This window comes from Meleagris gallopavo, chromosome 1 (genome assembly GCF_000146605.3).
Source record: "Meleagris gallopavo isolate NT-WF06-2002-E0010 breed Aviagen turkey brand Nicholas breeding stock chromosome 1, Turkey_5.1, whole genome shotgun sequence".
Classification (NCBI taxonomy): domain Eukaryota; kingdom Metazoa; phylum Chordata; class Aves; order Galliformes; family Phasianidae; genus Meleagris; species Meleagris gallopavo.
Genome location: NC_015011.2, coordinates 62,798,728 through 62,816,107, shown reverse-complemented (window position 1 = coordinate 62,816,107; position 17,380 = coordinate 62,798,728). Strand labels below are relative to the sequence as shown.

General features: G+C 40.1%; 1 long non-coding RNA gene across 1 annotated transcript; it reads right to left on the bottom strand.

Annotated features, from left to right (window-relative positions):
* Window positions 1-3,935: 3,935 nt before the first annotated feature.
* Window positions 3,936-14,214, bottom strand: LOC109365588. The gene is made up of 3 exons (XR_002111285.1): window positions 14,013-14,214; window positions 13,598-13,761; window positions 3,936-4,200 (listed from the first exon to the last, which is right to left on the bottom strand). It is a non-coding gene; the product is annotated as an uncharacterized LOC109365588 (long non-coding RNA).
* Between the last annotated feature and the right edge of the window lie 3,166 nt (window positions 14,215-17,380).

The following is a 17,380-nucleotide window of genomic DNA, read 5'->3' as shown; positions in this document are numbered from 1 at the left end:
ACCAGATAATTTTAAAGGTAATCAAGAATGGCCTCATAATGACATCAGTCAGTTCTTTCACGGCTACATTCCATCAGCCCAACATCAGATTGGACTAGATGATCTTAGGGTCTTTTCCAGCCTTAATGATTGTGTGATCAGGTCACACGGACTTGTGTCCAGTTTAGCTACTCCCTTAACTTAACCTGCTCCATAACAGTAAGTCTTCCTCGCTCCAGCCATTCCTCTTGGTCTCAGGGACCTTGGATTCCTGAGTACAAGTCTTACCAAGGTGAAAAAGATACTGAGGATTTCAGAGTCTTCTGCATCTGTCTTGGAGTGTGAGTTTTGAACATCAAGGAAGAAGGCACAGGACACCTAAGAGAGAAGACCTGTGAGGAGTCTTACTTATTCCTGCCTATGCTGGTGACCATAGAAAGATTTGCATTGGATGGCCCTCTCTGGTAGAACTACAGCATGTTATGCAGAATTGCAGTTTGTAATAAGGTTCAACAGCCTCATTGCTCTTCACATATTTATAGTATCCCTCAGGATAAAGAAAGCTATGAATCTTTTACTTATACAGTATTGAATGAGGGTACAGTAAAGTTTGTCAAGAGTGTTATGCTTTCACACATTCCCATGGGAACAAGCTCTTACAAATGTACTGGTTGTATTATTAAATATAGCATGTGCTGCTGTCACAGTATGTGCTCAGATTAGTTAGCATTTATTCATGCTAACAAATGCAGGATTCCTGCCAAAACCTACAGTTAAACTCTGCCTTAATTTTCCTTGAAACCACTTTCTTTTCACTGCCTTCTGTGATGACCTACAGTATCTTTTTCCCCATTAGGTTCTCAGTCCCATTCAGGAGTAAGCTCATATTTCCTTTAGTTTTCCTCTTATTTGCTGATATATTTGTAGAAGCATTTTCACTGCCCTCCACACCCCTTACCAGACTCAGATCTGAAGGAATTTTAGCTTTACCAGATTCATCCCTTCATGCTGGAACAGCAGCTCTGTTCCTTTTTGGTATTCTATTCTTGTTTCCATGCAATGGAAAGTGCAAAGTGACAGCAGAGCAACAAAATCCCAGACTGCAATGACAAGGATTTGCTCAAACACAACAGCAGCAGAAATAAGGGAAAGACACTGCTTTCCTTTGGAAGGCCCCAGTAACAGAAGGATCTCCAGTAAGATCCCCTTGCCTCCACTACCAACCCTTACATGAGGTCTGGGAAGGGGTGAATCTTGGCTCCACCCCTTCTAGTTGGTCAGGTGCATTGCATGCACCTGAGCTGCCCTGGGTTGTCCCTGCCTTCCTACCAGGTGCTCAAACACTCATTCAAGCAATGACTTAGCATTTCCACTACACCACCTTTATACGCTTTCTTTCATATCTGAGCTTAATCAGAAGCAACTTTTTTCATCTATACAATCTCTTCTGCTGCTTTTGTGGAATTCACTGCTTGTTAAGTCAGACACTTCTTGCTATTGGAGGGGGGGTTGTCCGTGGGGGGCTGGAGATGTCATCTTGCTTTCTTGTATACTTCCTCCCTTCAGGAGAGAGACTATCATATGGGATTCATCCAAGTATACACTTGAGCAGGCCAAAGCCTGATCAGTTGAAGTTCAGGATCATGAAAGGAGGAAACAAGGCAAAAAGGAGTCCTGAACTCTATCTCATGATTACTGTCAAGGCTACCATGACCTACAGATCCCTAACCAATTCTGCTTTGCTAGCAGGGATCAGCTCCTCAGTCTTCTCTGTTAAGAGCTCGTTAAGGTTCTACAGAAGTTGTCTGGATTCCTTGTGCCCTATAGGAACATTGGGGTAACTGGAGTCATACACTGAGACTAGGGCCTGTAAACACAATACTTCTAGTTGACTGAAAACCTTATCTAGAATTGTATCTTGATCACATAGGCTATACCAGACATGTACACTGTTACCCATATTGATCCGCTCATCACAAACTCTTACCTAGCTCAGAATCTGGCCCTAGGCAGGGCTCCATGCACTCCCACTACTTTCTTACATAAGCAATAACTTACCCTCCCCATCTTCCTAGACAGTATTTATCCACTGTAGTACTCTAGGTAATGGAACTACTCAACATTGCCTCCATTACTACTGTGATACTATAGCCCAACTGTGGGGCACAGACCTCTTATTGCTCCTGTTTGTTCCTTGTGATGCATGTACTAGTGTATAAATAGTTTAGAGAAACACCAAGGCATATTGACTTCCTACAAAGAATATGAGAATATGTCCTAGAAGGATCTCCAGGATAATATTGTATGGTGTGATCCCATTTGAGTCTATTTTATTGATTACTGGATCCATTCTGCTCACACGAAGCCACACCTTTTGTTTGCTAACCTCATCCACAACTTTCTCACTTGATTGAATTACTATTTTCGCTATCATTATTAGGGAGAAGTTCTTACCAGATTGGCCATCCTGATGGCTTCTACCATTCACCACTCTATAACTGGGGCAGTTGATCCTTTCTCCTTAAAGAAGCTTTCAGTCCTTGAAGTACATATCATGAACACAGAAACCAAGACCCTATTGTTATTGACAACTAGCAGGACCAACAAGATACTATGCAGGCCTTTATATCCTTTATCATCAACCTAGAGCCATATGCATTATATTTGAGACATTCCAGGTTTTCTCTGACAATATCATAGGCTTATCCCATGAAAAAAATCAGCAGAGGAACAATAACCAGAGAGCCTGAGAAGACTCCATAGGTTCTTCATAGCATTGTAAGTTAACACCCCTGTCAAAAATCAGAGATAACAGACCAGTAGACAAATCTGTTCCATACAACAGAAGGGTCTGCCTCTACTAACACAGTGTTTCCTTCTGATGCTCCTATAAATCTTAAGCATAGTCATTTTGGAAGTTTTGTTTGACATAGGAGACACTTTACTTCACCCAAGGCACTGTACTTATTCTGTATTTGTAAGACTTAAGGCAGAGCACAAGCTTTCCTCCTAGTGTAAGGAGTCAGCGGCTTTCAGCCTTCCCACCCTAACAACCTTAATATGGGAACTCAGCCTGTCCCTCTTTGGTATGTACTTCCATGAGCTGTTGAAACTATAGGGTCTTAGAAAAGATCCAGTCAACATCTTCCATCTCTGATTATGCAGCCTTCTCCTGCAATTCCTTTGCAGCAAAATATAGATCCTCAGCAACTACATACCTCCTTCAGGTAGAAGGACCTCTTACTTCCTAGATGAGATAGGTGTTACTGTCCCAAACCAACATCCTCCTACTGAAGTTCTACCTGAGTTGAGATCTCTAACATTACAGCAGCTACTAAACTTTTTACACTGTAAAACATACCCACCATTGGTACAGATGCATTATTAGTAGATAATATACCAACCACCCTCACAATTGCCCTACTTGCTTAGTAACCTTGGAATTTCTACTTTAGGCCCAGCTCTTATGTAGTCATCTAAAGGGGTAGCAGACCCTTCTTGATCAGCATCAGCTGAAACAAAAGCTCCAAGGGCCCCTTAATCAAGTAGGGCTGACAGAGTTCTTTAGACCTGCTACATCTTAAAAGAAATCAAGGCTTCCTGTACCTACTTGCATCCAGGGCAGCAGGAACCTTCACGTGCCTTAAAGACTTCCTCAAACGGTTCCCAGTGGTCCTTTGGCAATGATCCCAGAATTTCCCAGATTTTCTAGAAGCGAAAGTCCAGAAACTGCTGCATCAGCTATTCACTGCCACTTCTAGCTGTGCTTTCCAAGGCAGATTGTTGTAACTATTAAATTTTACCAGCAACTGTGTTAAATCTTGTTATTTCTCAGTATTTCTCAGACAGAAAATTAAGCTAGCAAGGAACATGTTCCCTAATTCATGCAGAAATGCTAATTTTCAAAAAGCCAGTCTCTGTTGAGGAGCAAGAGCATCTCTAGTGATCCATTCTGGCAGTTTCAGTTTTTATTTTGAACATATAGTTATAACAAATAATTTTTGGGTTTTCCTAATGTGTTATGGTATGCAAGACCCCCAGTACTGTCACTAGGGTCAATGTTTATTGTACAGTGTCTCCCAAGATGTCCTGTATGGCATGTTGAAGTGCTCTGAAGAAGAATATTTGTTTCTACAGCAGCTGGCCCTGACATACTGAGGTCTTCAGTGCTGTTCTTCTGCTACTCCCATCTCGTAGTTTGTGATGGACTTCTTATCCTCCCTGTAAGAGAGCATTTTGGTCCACTGTGAAACTAGATAATAGTTCCAAAGTATTATAATCCAGTTCTGCATCCGCTTTGCAGCAGAATATCAAGAGCAGGATGCTAGGTCCCATACAAGCATTTGTGGTTTGTTTCTTTAATAACTGTGAGGTAATACTTGCTAATGAGGCACTAAGGAATGCCAGAGAGATTCATTCTGCATAGCTGGTTCCAAAACAATGATACCCACATAGCTGGTTTTGTTGCAGCCCTGCAAACAATGTAAAAAACGTTCTGTTTCGATAAGTTTATATACAATTACCTGTGATGTGACTTTTGTACAGTGGCTGGCTGATTTTCCAAAGGGCAATTCCTTTTTTTTTTCAGCATCCTTCAAGATACATTTTGCTGATAACATAAGCAGTGTTTTCTAGATGTGACATTTTGACAACGATTGCACATGCTTCTGATACATAGCATACATTCTTGTTCTAGGGTCAGTGAAAATGTCACACATATATTCCTGTCCAAGGATCAATAAAAGTTTTATCTATAAAACAGTTGTTCATTAAGAGAATATATATATATGAAAGCCGTTCGCACTATGTTTGATACTACTGTAATTCTAATTAAGATGTTATTGTCGCATTGATCTAAAGAGTGTATTTAAATTTATTTGATTCCTTTCGGGTTTTAACCCCAGATGGGCCAACGTTGACCAAGGTGATCATAAATCTCACTTCAGTTGCACTTCAGAGCCATGTTTAGTACTTAAGGAGCCCAGAGGTCACTGAACTGTACACAAAAGGAGGTTGATAGATGACTTTAAACATCAGTAAAACAACTTTATAGTTTTCTTGTGTTTTGTTTGACAAGAGTCTATTTTCACTTATTGACACAGCATAATGGCTTCGTTCTCTTGGCTTAGGAGACGATGGAGTTCTCTCAGTAAGAATCTAATTAATTTCCAATCATTTTGAAAGTGCATACTGTGTTGAAGATAGCAGGAAATGTTTCCAAAAAAAGTCATCTTCAAGAACAATCCTAGCAGAATCATGTGTACCTTAGTAAAGAGTTGAAAGTTTCTTTTGTTTTGTTCCTTTCTCGGAACATATGGTGCGGTGGTGACACACTGGAACAGGTTGCCCAAGGAGGTTGTGGATGCCCCATCCCTGGAGGCATTCAAGGCCACGCTGGATGTGGCTCTGGGCAGCCTGGTCTGGTGGTTGGCGACCCTGCACATAGCAGGGGGTTGTAACTAGGTGATCTTTGAGGTCCTTTTCAACCAAGGTCATTCTATGATTCTATGATTCTGTGATTCAGTGATTCTATGATTCTATGATTCTATGATACACTATCACTCTTGTCTACTTCACAAATTTTCAAAGATCTAAGAAGCAGCAGTAAAGAGGGGAGACTCTGCCCTTGGCATAAAAAAAAAGCCTGTTTGAATTTAGAAATGCTTAGAGGTGACAGATGAGCAGTATCTTTCAGAGTTGTGGTTTCAACATGCTAAGTAAAATTTTGACAGCCTCCTGCAATTTACCGTATCTGCCCTCATCCACACAGCACTGTTTTACAAGAGGGAAAAATCTACCACAGATCACATGCTTACTTTGTGCCTGTATCTATGAGCAGTAGTCTGTTAAGCAAGAGGGGTGTGATAAGAGGTTTGATGCATCTACCCAGCACATCTGCAATGCTTTAGAGTCATAGACACCAAGACAGACCAGTACAGACATCTCTGTGTGGGAGACTCTAGTTTTCACGCATAGTTATGATATCACACATACAGCATACCTTCAATACTTTTTTGCAAAGGATGACATTTTTCCTGTCTCAGAATAAGATATACAGATAAACACATCTGGCTAAACGGTCTTGAAGGAATGTAGATGCTTTTAGACATCTTGAAGTAAGTATCAGCTGATGATTTGTTTATAACTGGCAGACGTTTATTATACTGCAGATTACATTTTATTCATCTACTATATTCTGCCTGAGACCTTCAGAATAACTTGCTTTGTTTCTATTATTCAACAGATTTTGTGACCACTCATTATTGATACATTACAGTAACTTTCTTACAATGTCTTTTAACCCATGGCACATACTAAGGGATTTCTACTTTCCCATCTAAGTCAAGATTTGTCTTTGTCAATGCCTTACTCTCTGTGTTCATCAGAGAGATGCAGTCTGTTTAATTATGTGCTTTGAGTTTAGGTTGTCTTGCTGAATAATTTATTTTGAAAACAAAATTTATAGTACTTTCCCTGCATACTTCATCACAATTTGTAATATAAAATGCCAGCAGGTCACTCCATACCTAATTACTTCCTAAGAGTCTACAATTGCTATAATCAACATCTAATATCTTCTTAGCTCTACCAACTCTTCTGTCGTGCATTTTGGTCTTGATTACACTGCATCCACACTAACGATCTGTGTTTTGAGAAAGGCATTGCTCAGCTAGGAAGTGATTTCAGAGTTGCAATAAGTCCGTTTCGAAGAAAAGGAAAAAGAAAATGGAAAACAAAAAAGAATAAGTAAAAAGAGAAAAAGGAAAGAAATAAGAAAGAAAAAGAAATTAAAAAAAAAAAAAAGGAAAAAAGAAAACCGGAAAAACAGAAAAAAAAGAAAAAAAGCTGATAACAGTTCCTTGTAATCTCCAGAAAAATTTCCCATACTACAAAGAGTAAAAGAAGGCTACCTAAAAATGCTAAATCCTTTCAAAAAATAGCTGCTACCTTATTACAATAAAAATGATTTGGACATAGCGTTAGTCTACTAAAGTAATAGATATTTGCCACTGGGACAATGGCAGGGCATATGAATTTTGGTAGAGATTTCATTTTACATTTACTTGAGGAAGCTCAGCATATAAATGTAGGTTGCTCAGAAAGTAATGCCACGTTTATTTCCATGGAAACTACAACAGCTACAAAGAGTACAATAATACTATTTGATAGAGCAAATTCTCAGCTACAAAACATCATTTTTCAGAATAGTTATTCACTATTATCCAATTTATGCAGATGAGCTGATTGAGACATACTTCATTTCAAGGTGTGACAGCTGTGCATGGCTGTCCAGAATGTGGCTCGTCTTTTACATCATTGTCACCGCTGCTGAAATGCAGCACCCACTGCCTCACTGTGCTTACATCTACTGTTGGATCTCCATAAACATTCAGCAAGCATTGATGAATATCAACGTGTGCCATTTTTTCTGAATGGAGGAATTCAGTGACACACCTTCATACACGCTTCTATGTCAGACACCATTTTGTCAGACTTCCCCTCTGCTGCCATCTGTCACACGGCAACAAAATGTGACACAACACTGGCAAAAGATTCAGCCTCTACTACCGTATGACCAATGTCTGCCTCTGATGTTGTGGGCCAACATAACAAAATAGGAGGCATTGCTTTTGGAGCAGCCCTCATATAAGTTTTTATCTTTTACTGAATGTAGAGTTTGTAAAAGAAGTATTAAGAATTCTATTAATGAATTAGGAATAGTAATGTTTGCAGGTGAACTAAATAAAATATAAGAGAATGAGCGTGAGTGAAACAAACTTTAAAAAAATACCCTTTCCCTTTCACAACAGTCACGGTAAGTTTAGTTATTTTTTGTACTAATACCTTGCATTAGTTAGATTAAAAAAAAATAGCTAATAGTTAGATTAAAAAATAGCTAAATCATCTCAGTTCCTGGATGCTTCAATGAGTTGAGCAAGGCAGTGATGTGTGTTGTAATTAATCAAGCAATTAATTCTTGAACATCTGCTGCTGAATGTGCTCTGTTAGATTGGCTTACCCTGATTTGCCCTACTGATAGTTAAACAGTATGACATGTGCCTTATCTCAAACACTGGAATGTTTCTTTGCCCAGCAGTATCAAACTGTTCCTGCTGTCTGGCTCATTAACTTGTATGAATAATGGCCTCTTTCCACGAAAACAACCGTGGTGTTTTTCTGTGGCCACAGCATCTCATGCTGCTAGCCAATTAGGTCATGTCTCTTTTGTGGACCCTGTTGTCAATTGATACTGGACTTGGTGCATGTCAGTGAGAAATCGGACCTGATGTCCTGCTTTCATTCTTTCAAAGGGTGACTGCGGGTATTAACATGCTGATATCCCAGTCAGAGTGATGGTAGGCCCACATTGCAGGTAACAGCCAGATAATGGTGATATGGCCACAACGGCCTCCCTTTTGGAGCTGAAACTGAGGTGATGTTTGTGGAGGGGGCCACAAGCAATGCTGGACTACAGTGGGTAGAAAAAAAAGCAATGTTTCATCTTCTTTATTTCTCTCCAGCAATTTCAGAAATTGTTTTGCGTAAAGACATAACATAGGGAGAGCCTATGTAAATGTATGGCAATACATTTACATGGAGTAAATGTATGGCAATGGTCATTAGCTTGCTGGAAGAGGAAAGATGGAGAAGAAAAGTGTGATCCCATTTGGGGTGGAACATAGTGTGGAAAACAGGTTATGTTGTGTATATTTTCTCTGATTAGTTTGGAGATTGTTTTGAAAGACTAATGGCTGCCACTGAGGACTCTGACTGCTTTCTGGTAGCACTGTTCCGGCTATTTGCATAACAAAGATCCTCAGCTGCTTATTGAAGATGGAGTTAGCCCTTAAGAAGATGAAAGATGCTGACAAGAGGCTTCTAGAGGACAAAAGCCTTACTAGTTATGTTGGCACAAGATTGGCTTAGTATTAGTGAGGATCAGATAATCATAATCACTGGATTTTAGCGGGGACTTTGTAAGCGATTAGTTAAAATTCTGAAAGAGAACAGGAACAGGGTTGGATAAGACCCACCTGTGTCCCAGTACAGAATTCACAACACAAGCAGCTCACAAGGCTGTGTAGTCCTGAGACTAGGGGCCTCCTCCCCTGGATAACCCCAGGCCAAGGCTGGGCAAAAGTCCAACCATCAGCTAGAATAGAAGAAAAGAAGATGTAGTCATGAGGTAACTCTTGAAGAATCTACTGACAACAGAGAGTGAACAGAGCGTCAAAAAGATAAGAGTACCACAGAAAAAAACAAGGAAGTAAAACTGATAAGCTCATGACTTTTGACTTGTGAAGAGAATCTTCAAGAAAACAGACTCTGGGCTTTCCCAGGGGAGCAAAGGTCACCTGTTATGAGATAACAGCTATGTGTTAACAAGATATGTATGTGTAGAAAACCTGAGTTTGTGACTCTACCTGTGTAGCCCAGCATATATACTGATGAATTTGAATAAAGGAAGAACCTAAGGTGCCTGTCTGACTCTCTAACAGTCTTCAACACTCCCACACAAAAACATTCTACTTCTTTGGAAAGCCTGTGTTGGATTCATTCAGTTCTTTTCTCTAGGAATATGGAACATGATCCCCAATTTCCATAAGCAATCATCAGCTGATAGTTTTGTATCTAGCTATGTAAATCAGCACAGGCAGAACACGGAAAAGCACAGAACCACGGGTGAAATGCGAAAGGTAGATTCACATTGGTTACCTCTGCAGTTGGGGGATCCGTGAAGCAGCACCCTAGCAGAGGGACACAAGCAGGGATGCAGGCACTGCTGAGCTTGGTCCATGTAGAGGGATCTCTGCCCCTGATGTTTATTTCTGTTTTTCAAGGGTTTGCTCAGGCATAGTTTACTACCGTGCTTTAATCTTCACTGTGCTTCGATCTTCTTCATTTCAAGGCAGGGAGCTCAAGCACATCCGACAGGGTGCCTCAAAGTCTATCACATGCCTGTATTATCTATACACAGATGATTTACAACAATGTTATTTTCCTACCTGACCACTCCAGGCTCTAAGTCATGCCAGCTACAGGGCATTTGAGCAGGCTTGCAATCCTCCTCACCAAGTTTGTGCTCTGAACTACGCTAGCAAAAGACAGTATATTCTGAAATGACATAGTGTGACAGCTGTCATCTCAGGAGTAGTCTGCATTGCAGATCTGTAGATTTTACTTCAACAGATGTACTGGGGGTAGATGTGTAGAACCTCTCTGTAGTGGAAATGCTAAGATGTGGCTTGAACCAGTGACTGAGTACCTGGTGGGGAGGCAGGGCCAACCCAAGGGAGCTTAGATGCATGCAGTGCACCTGAATGACTGGAAGGGGTGGAGCCAGGATCCAGCCCTTCCCAGACCTCATTTGAGGGTTGGCAGCGGAGGTCTAGAGGTTTCCTAGTTTTGCAAGTGTAGGCACAGTATGTGCCTATGGTTCATTTATGAAGGAGGTTATCTTATCCTGTTCCTCAAATGTTTGTGGATGACAAGAGGTAGCAGCTGTGAAATATTTGGAGGTCAACGTAGGTATGCTGGGTGGTTTGCAAATCTCACAAAACACAAGCAAGGGAACGCTGCTCAGGGTGCTTATGAAGGAAATGTTTATGGGAAAAGGACATAGTAGGTTACTGCCAGGAACTGTGCAAGTAAAATTTTAAAGATGATTGAATAGTTTGAGTAGTGCCAAGGCTTCCAAATGAGTTAAAACTTGGAGAGTGTATCATATAGATATTAGAAGAAGGGGAGGAGGAGGGGAGTAATTGGAGCAGTGAAGGTTTATTAAGAGCATTGCAGAGCAACAAGGAAGAGAGTGCTTAAGAAAAATCTGAGGACCTAATATTGATCTACTGAAATCTTGGCAATGAATCATTTCTTTATTCTGCTCTTTCTTCTTAATTTGGAGGCTGTCTAAGATGATAAACTTGGAAGTCATTGCAAAAAAAATGTTCTGTTCTCTAATTAAAACTGGCATAAATGAAATTTTCAACGAGTTCACAAGGCATTGCAGAGTTATCACTATGAGTTTTCTGTTGGCTGACCAAGTCTGCGATACAAGATGTGAATGTGAAAGAGAAACAGGTCCTTCAGCTTTGCTGCCTCTCCAAGGAGAGCATCCATCAGGGGTTTCTGTGCTTGTCTCTTATCTCTGATTCATTACAAGAACATGTCTTCAGTTTAGGTTATGCTTAACCTTCTGAGATTTCCAGCCTGGCTTGTCCTCATTTCCCTCTTCAAAATCCCATTAGCCCGCATGTGTAATATAATAGTGATAAATTGCACAGATATAAATTGTACTAGCAGATTGATTTCTGCTATTTATCTGGCTCCACATTAGTTATATAGAGTTGCACAATAATGAAACTGACATGAGAAGAATCTATTTAAATTGACTTCCTCTTTGGAGGAGTGAGGATGGGGATGTGAACAAATGAGAAATATAACTAAATGTAGCTTGCCAAAAACAAACCACAAAAGAACAAAATGAGAAAAGGCTACTTCTCCTTTAGAGCATATTCTGCCAAAGTCACTTAGAAAAGTCTGATCTGATGACTTAGAACCCCCAACAGACTTCCTGACACTGCCTTGTCTGCTGCCTCGTTTTATCCTGTGCAAAACCACACTACATACTATGCTACTTTTGCCTAAAAATAATTGAAAGCATATTTTCTTCCTATTCTTAAGTTACTGGTTTATATAATTTATTTTTAGATGTTCTCCTGTTTCCCATGTGGCAGTGGGATAATCTTCCAGTTGCAAAGCAAGCCTAATTTGCTAGCTAGACCTTACCTAAATGGAATTAAGTGGCATTTGTTATGAGTACAATGAGAGTAGTGGGTGAAGTTGAAGCAGTTTTATTCACCCATCAAAATAAAATTATTTTCCTTTCCTGAAAGTAGTTTTGCAAAATGAATTGAATATTTTAATTTATCTTTTTATTTCAAGTCTGTTAATTGCTTTCTAAGAGTTTTTATGTACAGTAACCACTATTAAAAGACAGGGACTAATTTTTCCATCATGTTCCATAGTCTGTCACCCTGAATCAAACAACTGATGCCTGAAAATGCAGAGAAGAACTGAGTTTTATTGATTGCCTGAACTTCATCATACGAGCACACTAATATGAGTTAGCACTAAGAGTCCATGTCCTAATGTACTGTGTTCACTGTAATATCAGAGTGGACTCCCAGCCTCTTTCTCTGGCCCAGAAGGGCTTCATTTTGTCCACTGCCATGTGCTACAAGAAAAGGTTGTGCAATGAACATCCTGCTTTATTATTTTTCACTGTAGCTTGAAGTAGCTATTAATAAAATTATGCAGCTTAACAAAAAATGATGTTCCTTCACAGTCTGTTCCATTTTTAGGTACAGAACCCAGGAGTGTGCCTGCTGCTTCTGCTTCTTTTAGTGTCGCTGGTCAGCACTATGTAAGAATGCAAAAATAGATAAGGTCTGTATAATTCTCAGTATCTAATCTCACCGTCTTGTGGCTTGTTTCTTAATAGCCGGAATAAGGTTTTATGAAGGGAATAAAAATGTACAGCAATGCTCAGGAGACTGTAGTTTTCCAGTTGTGGCATACATGGGGTATATATGTGAGCAGAAAATGTAACTGGTGCAAGCATTGGCAAAGCTAGCACCATTTGCTAGCTTTGTACTGTGGTGGGTCTTTCTCCTTGTGCTGAATTGCAGGAAGCGGTTAGCTATGGTTATCTATTGCCTTTTGCTTACAAGTAAACTGCTGTAACTGACAAATCATAGCACCAGGAATCAGCACTACTAACAGGTGCTGCCTGCTATGTAAAGAATAGAGGCGTAAATGAGCGTACTGTGTTTTTCACATTGGTAGACCTGATTGAGTATAAATAGAAGTGATGTACAAGTTGATAATTCAAAAGTAAGAACTCACATGAGTTGAGCATAAACTTATAGAATGGCTTTTATGAGGGCTGCTCTGAAAATAATGCCTCCTATTTTACTGTGTTGGCCAACGATGTCGGAGATGTTGGTGGTATGGCAGTAGAGGCTGAACCTTCCCACCAATATTCCACTATATGTTGTTGCTGTATGACAGAGAGGGAGCAGCAGAAGGGCAGCAGAGGGGCAGTCTGACAAAATGGCATCTGACATGGAAGTGTGTATGAAGCAAAGATGTACCATTCAATTCTTCCACGTGAAAAAAAATGGCACACATTGATATTCATCAATGCTTGCTGAATGTTTGTGGAAACCCAACAGTGGATGTGAGCACAGTGAGGCAGTGGGTGCTGCATTTCAGCAGTGGTGGCCATGATACTGGGTCACTTCTACTGGTGCAGATTTTTACAAATATGATTTGCAGGCTCTTGCTCATCAGTGGTGAAAATGCACAGCTAATGGTGGTGACTATATCAAAAATAATGTTCTGTAGTTGAGAATTTTCTCTATTAAATAGCGCTACTGTGTTCTTTGTAGTTATGGATGATTCGTTGGAAATAACAGGAGGCAGTACTTTCCAAGCAGCCTACATATTTATCCTATTTGTTTGGATGTGGGTTGTGGATGTGGTGTTAATGTTAATAACATAAATATGAATTCAGCCTCAGCCTGGAGATGCCGAGGAGTTTCCCAAAACTTACTTCATTGAGGAATCTTCTGGGCTGAGAGCACAGTCCTGGTGTCATAGCAAATGTTCTTTCCAACTGCCTTCACCTACTGAGAAGTCCTCAAGTGCCAGGAGTGGTGACTTGATGGGTGCAGGCAGAAGCCTTGCTGACCAGCGAGAACATTACTAAACCTCAGCCTTTAAAAAGTAAATGAGAGGACTCAGACAACATTCCCTTCCTTACTGTATTCACACATTTTCCTTGTGATACATTTTCAGTCAGTGTTACTGACTGGATTTCTATTGTGGTGATAGTAGGACTACAGTGATTTATACTGACAGTAATTACTTCTGCGTTTATGAATGAAAGAGGAAGAAAGTAGAGTATATTTCTATTTTAAGCATCACTAAAATCTTGCTCAATATTTCAGAAGGTCATGTTGGCTTACCATTTACACTTCTACACTGTGATCTTCCAGACTGTTGCTTCGCCAATGTTACACCTAGCTTTTGCTGTGGGATGGAGCTCTTGAATCATGGAATTTCACACACCAATTTTGCAACTGTGACCTCATCATGAGGCTAAATATGGAAACCTAGCATGAATAGCATAAGAACCATATAAATACATCTAAGTGGAGAAGTTAGCACACCAGTGGTGGTGGCAGGGCATCACCAATTAAAGCGAAGGGTATCTCCCTGACTGACTGAAAGTTTATTCAGAATGCCTCTTTTCCCACTGAAAAGAGAATCATTTCATCCATGTCTTGTTCAACGTGTATGAAGTACCAATGTAACTCACTGTTCAAAGCTGTTTGCTGTATCTGTGCAGAATATATATGCATATATGTTTGGTAAAGTTTTACCGTCCTTGTCGGCTTTTCATAGTCATTTTGTATCTGTGATGCAATACAGCTTCTGATGTGACACAAGAACTGTGTCTGAATGAGTTTGTGTCACCCACCAGGCACACGTCCTTTATCTTTCAACTTCAGATCTGTCAGAAAGTAGGTCTTGGTGCACAAACTTGCAGGTCCAGAAATTGTCTAAAAGGAGACACCTTTATTCAGAAGACAGACATCCTCAAACCAAAAGGCAGAGTAAAAAAAATGTATGTGATCTGAGGGACTCTGTCTGTTTCATACTTTTGTATCTTCTGATTTTTTTTTGGTAGAAAAAATTCCTTTTAAAATTATTATTCACATAATATTCAGTAAGCATTATCAAGACAGGATATTAGGAAAATTCTCTGAAAGAGTGGTGATGCATTGGAACATGCTGCTTGTTCCCATGGGAGATGGTGGAGTCAGTGTCTCTGAAGGTGTTCAAGGAACATGTAGATGTGGCACTGAGAGACGTGGTTTAGTGGGCAATACTGGTGGTAGGTACACAGACTGGATGATCTTAGCGGTCTTTTCCAACCTTAATGATTCTATGATTCTATGCATTTGAGAGTTGAGAAAGGCCCAATTTTGAGACAGAGAAAACAGAATCTTGACTGATGTGAGGAGCTTGAAGTTTTCCAGCATATATAAGAAGTTACAGCTGTCAGACTAAGTCCCCAAGGACTGGAAAAAGGGAAATGTCACTTCCATTTTCAAGGAAGGGAGAAAGGAAGACCTGGAGAACAGGTCCAGATCCTCCTGGAAAATATGTTAAGTCACAAGCATGATGAGGAGGTGATATGAGACAGATAGCATGCTTCAGCAAGGGCAGATCGTATCTGACCAATCTGGTGGCCTTCTGTGATGGAGTGATAGTTTCAGTGGACAAAGAAAGGGCAACTGATGTCATCTACCTGGACTTGTGCAAGGCCTCTGATACAGTCCTGCACCACATTCTTATTTCTAAATTGCAGAGATATGAAGGCTGAAGTACTTGGTGAATCATGAATTGGTTGGAAGGTCTCAGCCAGAGGGTGGTTGTCAACAGCTCTGTCCAGGTGGAAGCTGATCATGAGTGGTGTACCCCAGAGATCTGTCCTGGGACTAGCTTCTAGAATCTTTTGTTGTTTTTCTGGGAATTTTTCAGAATTGCAAATATGTGATGAAATAATTTCAGGAACGAATGTTACTTTCTTGAGTTATAGAACTTTGAATGTTCCTGATTCTTTAGGATACAGACATAAAAAGAACCATTAGAGATGACAATATTGTTCACGGGAATGGAATGAAGACGTGAAGGCAACAAGATGGAAGTGATACCAGGTATGGGAGAGAATATATGTGTGCCAACTTTTTGTGGTGACTGCGTTAAGGCTCAATTACGTTTGAGCATGGCCGAACGTAATTATTTATCATTACATGGATGATATCTTATTCTGTCAAAAGGAACCATTTACTCAAAATTGGGAAAAGAATTTGACTACTCATTTTTCCTTGTATGGTTTGAAGGTAGCTCCAGAAAAGGTACAGTGTGTTAGTTCCTGTTCGGGCGCCAATTTTGGAGAGTTTCTCTGGAGTTAGCCCGGTGCACTTAGAAATCATGGCGTACACCAATATGGTTAACATGTGGAATGATTCATTTATTGTTAGATCACTGTATTTTTATACATGCTAGCAGTAGCAGTGCTCGTAATCTCGTTTCCAAGGTTACACCCACAAGAGGTTTTCCAGATGCCATTCCGGAACAAACACTATCATGTTCCTACCTTGGTGGTCGACTTCCTCAATTTGGCTTCATCAGAGGCACCGTCCTTGAGCCCACGCGCTGTTTTGCTCGCAACAGTCCAAGGACAGGAAAACATGACCACCGTCCTTGAGCCAATCCTCCACATATATGTATTAAATAAGATGTTTGAAATTTTCAAAGGGAGGAGATGCATGTAATGGAGACAGTCAAAATGTTTATAATGATCTTCCCTTTGGTAAGAAGAGGGTACTGTCTGTGTTTAATCAACATGAATGTAGAATCCTTTGATTGAGTACTGCTGATACTAAAAGATGGATATATTGACAATTTATATTACCTGATTAATCAAGGACAGTTGTTCTCCTCACAAAGGTTAGAGGGAAGTTGACAAGACGAAAATAGTCCAGCTTGTCCTTAGGTGACATGAGATCATATATAGATAAAAAATGGTACACCACTTAAAGCAACCACCAAGAGTCGTATAAGACCCCAAGCAACCCCTTGCAAGTAGCCAGAAGTGGATGGAATATCATGCTTGTTTGACCTTATGGATATGTAGGTATTAGCTGTTTATTCTGTACTAGATAGGCAGAGTACATACATTATATAGGCTCTGTAAATATGGTGATGAAACTTGCATTGGTGTGCTTGACTTGTGGAAACTTTCACTGGCACCCAGGCCTGAACAAAAAGCAGTATCTCCCTGAGCACGTGGGAATTGGCTCATTGCACACCAGGTAATGAAGGTGTAATGACAACAGAAGCAGTGCTTGGTGTAGCTATAAATTAAATATTCCTTTGTCAAGTTAACTCCGTCAGTTTCTGTTTCTGTCATTCTGATTTTTGTACCAGCAGAAGTCATTGTAGCTGATGTGATGCATAAATATTTGTCTTTGTAGCCCAGTTAACACTGTGATTTTTTCACAAGTTACAGGAGACATACTTGGTGTCAAGATAACAAGGTTTCATGACTTCTAATGCTTCTAATGCGTACTGGTTGAGATCTGGTGAGAATTCAAGATGTAACAGCATTTTTCTAATCACCAGTTGTCCACTGCACAGTCTGTTGTAGGTTTTTTTGCCTGAGATCATATGATTATGCACTCTAACTCCAGTTTTTAAACAGATTCTAAACACTAAAAAGTGTTTATGCTGACTGCAATGAACTATTTACAACATTAGCTCA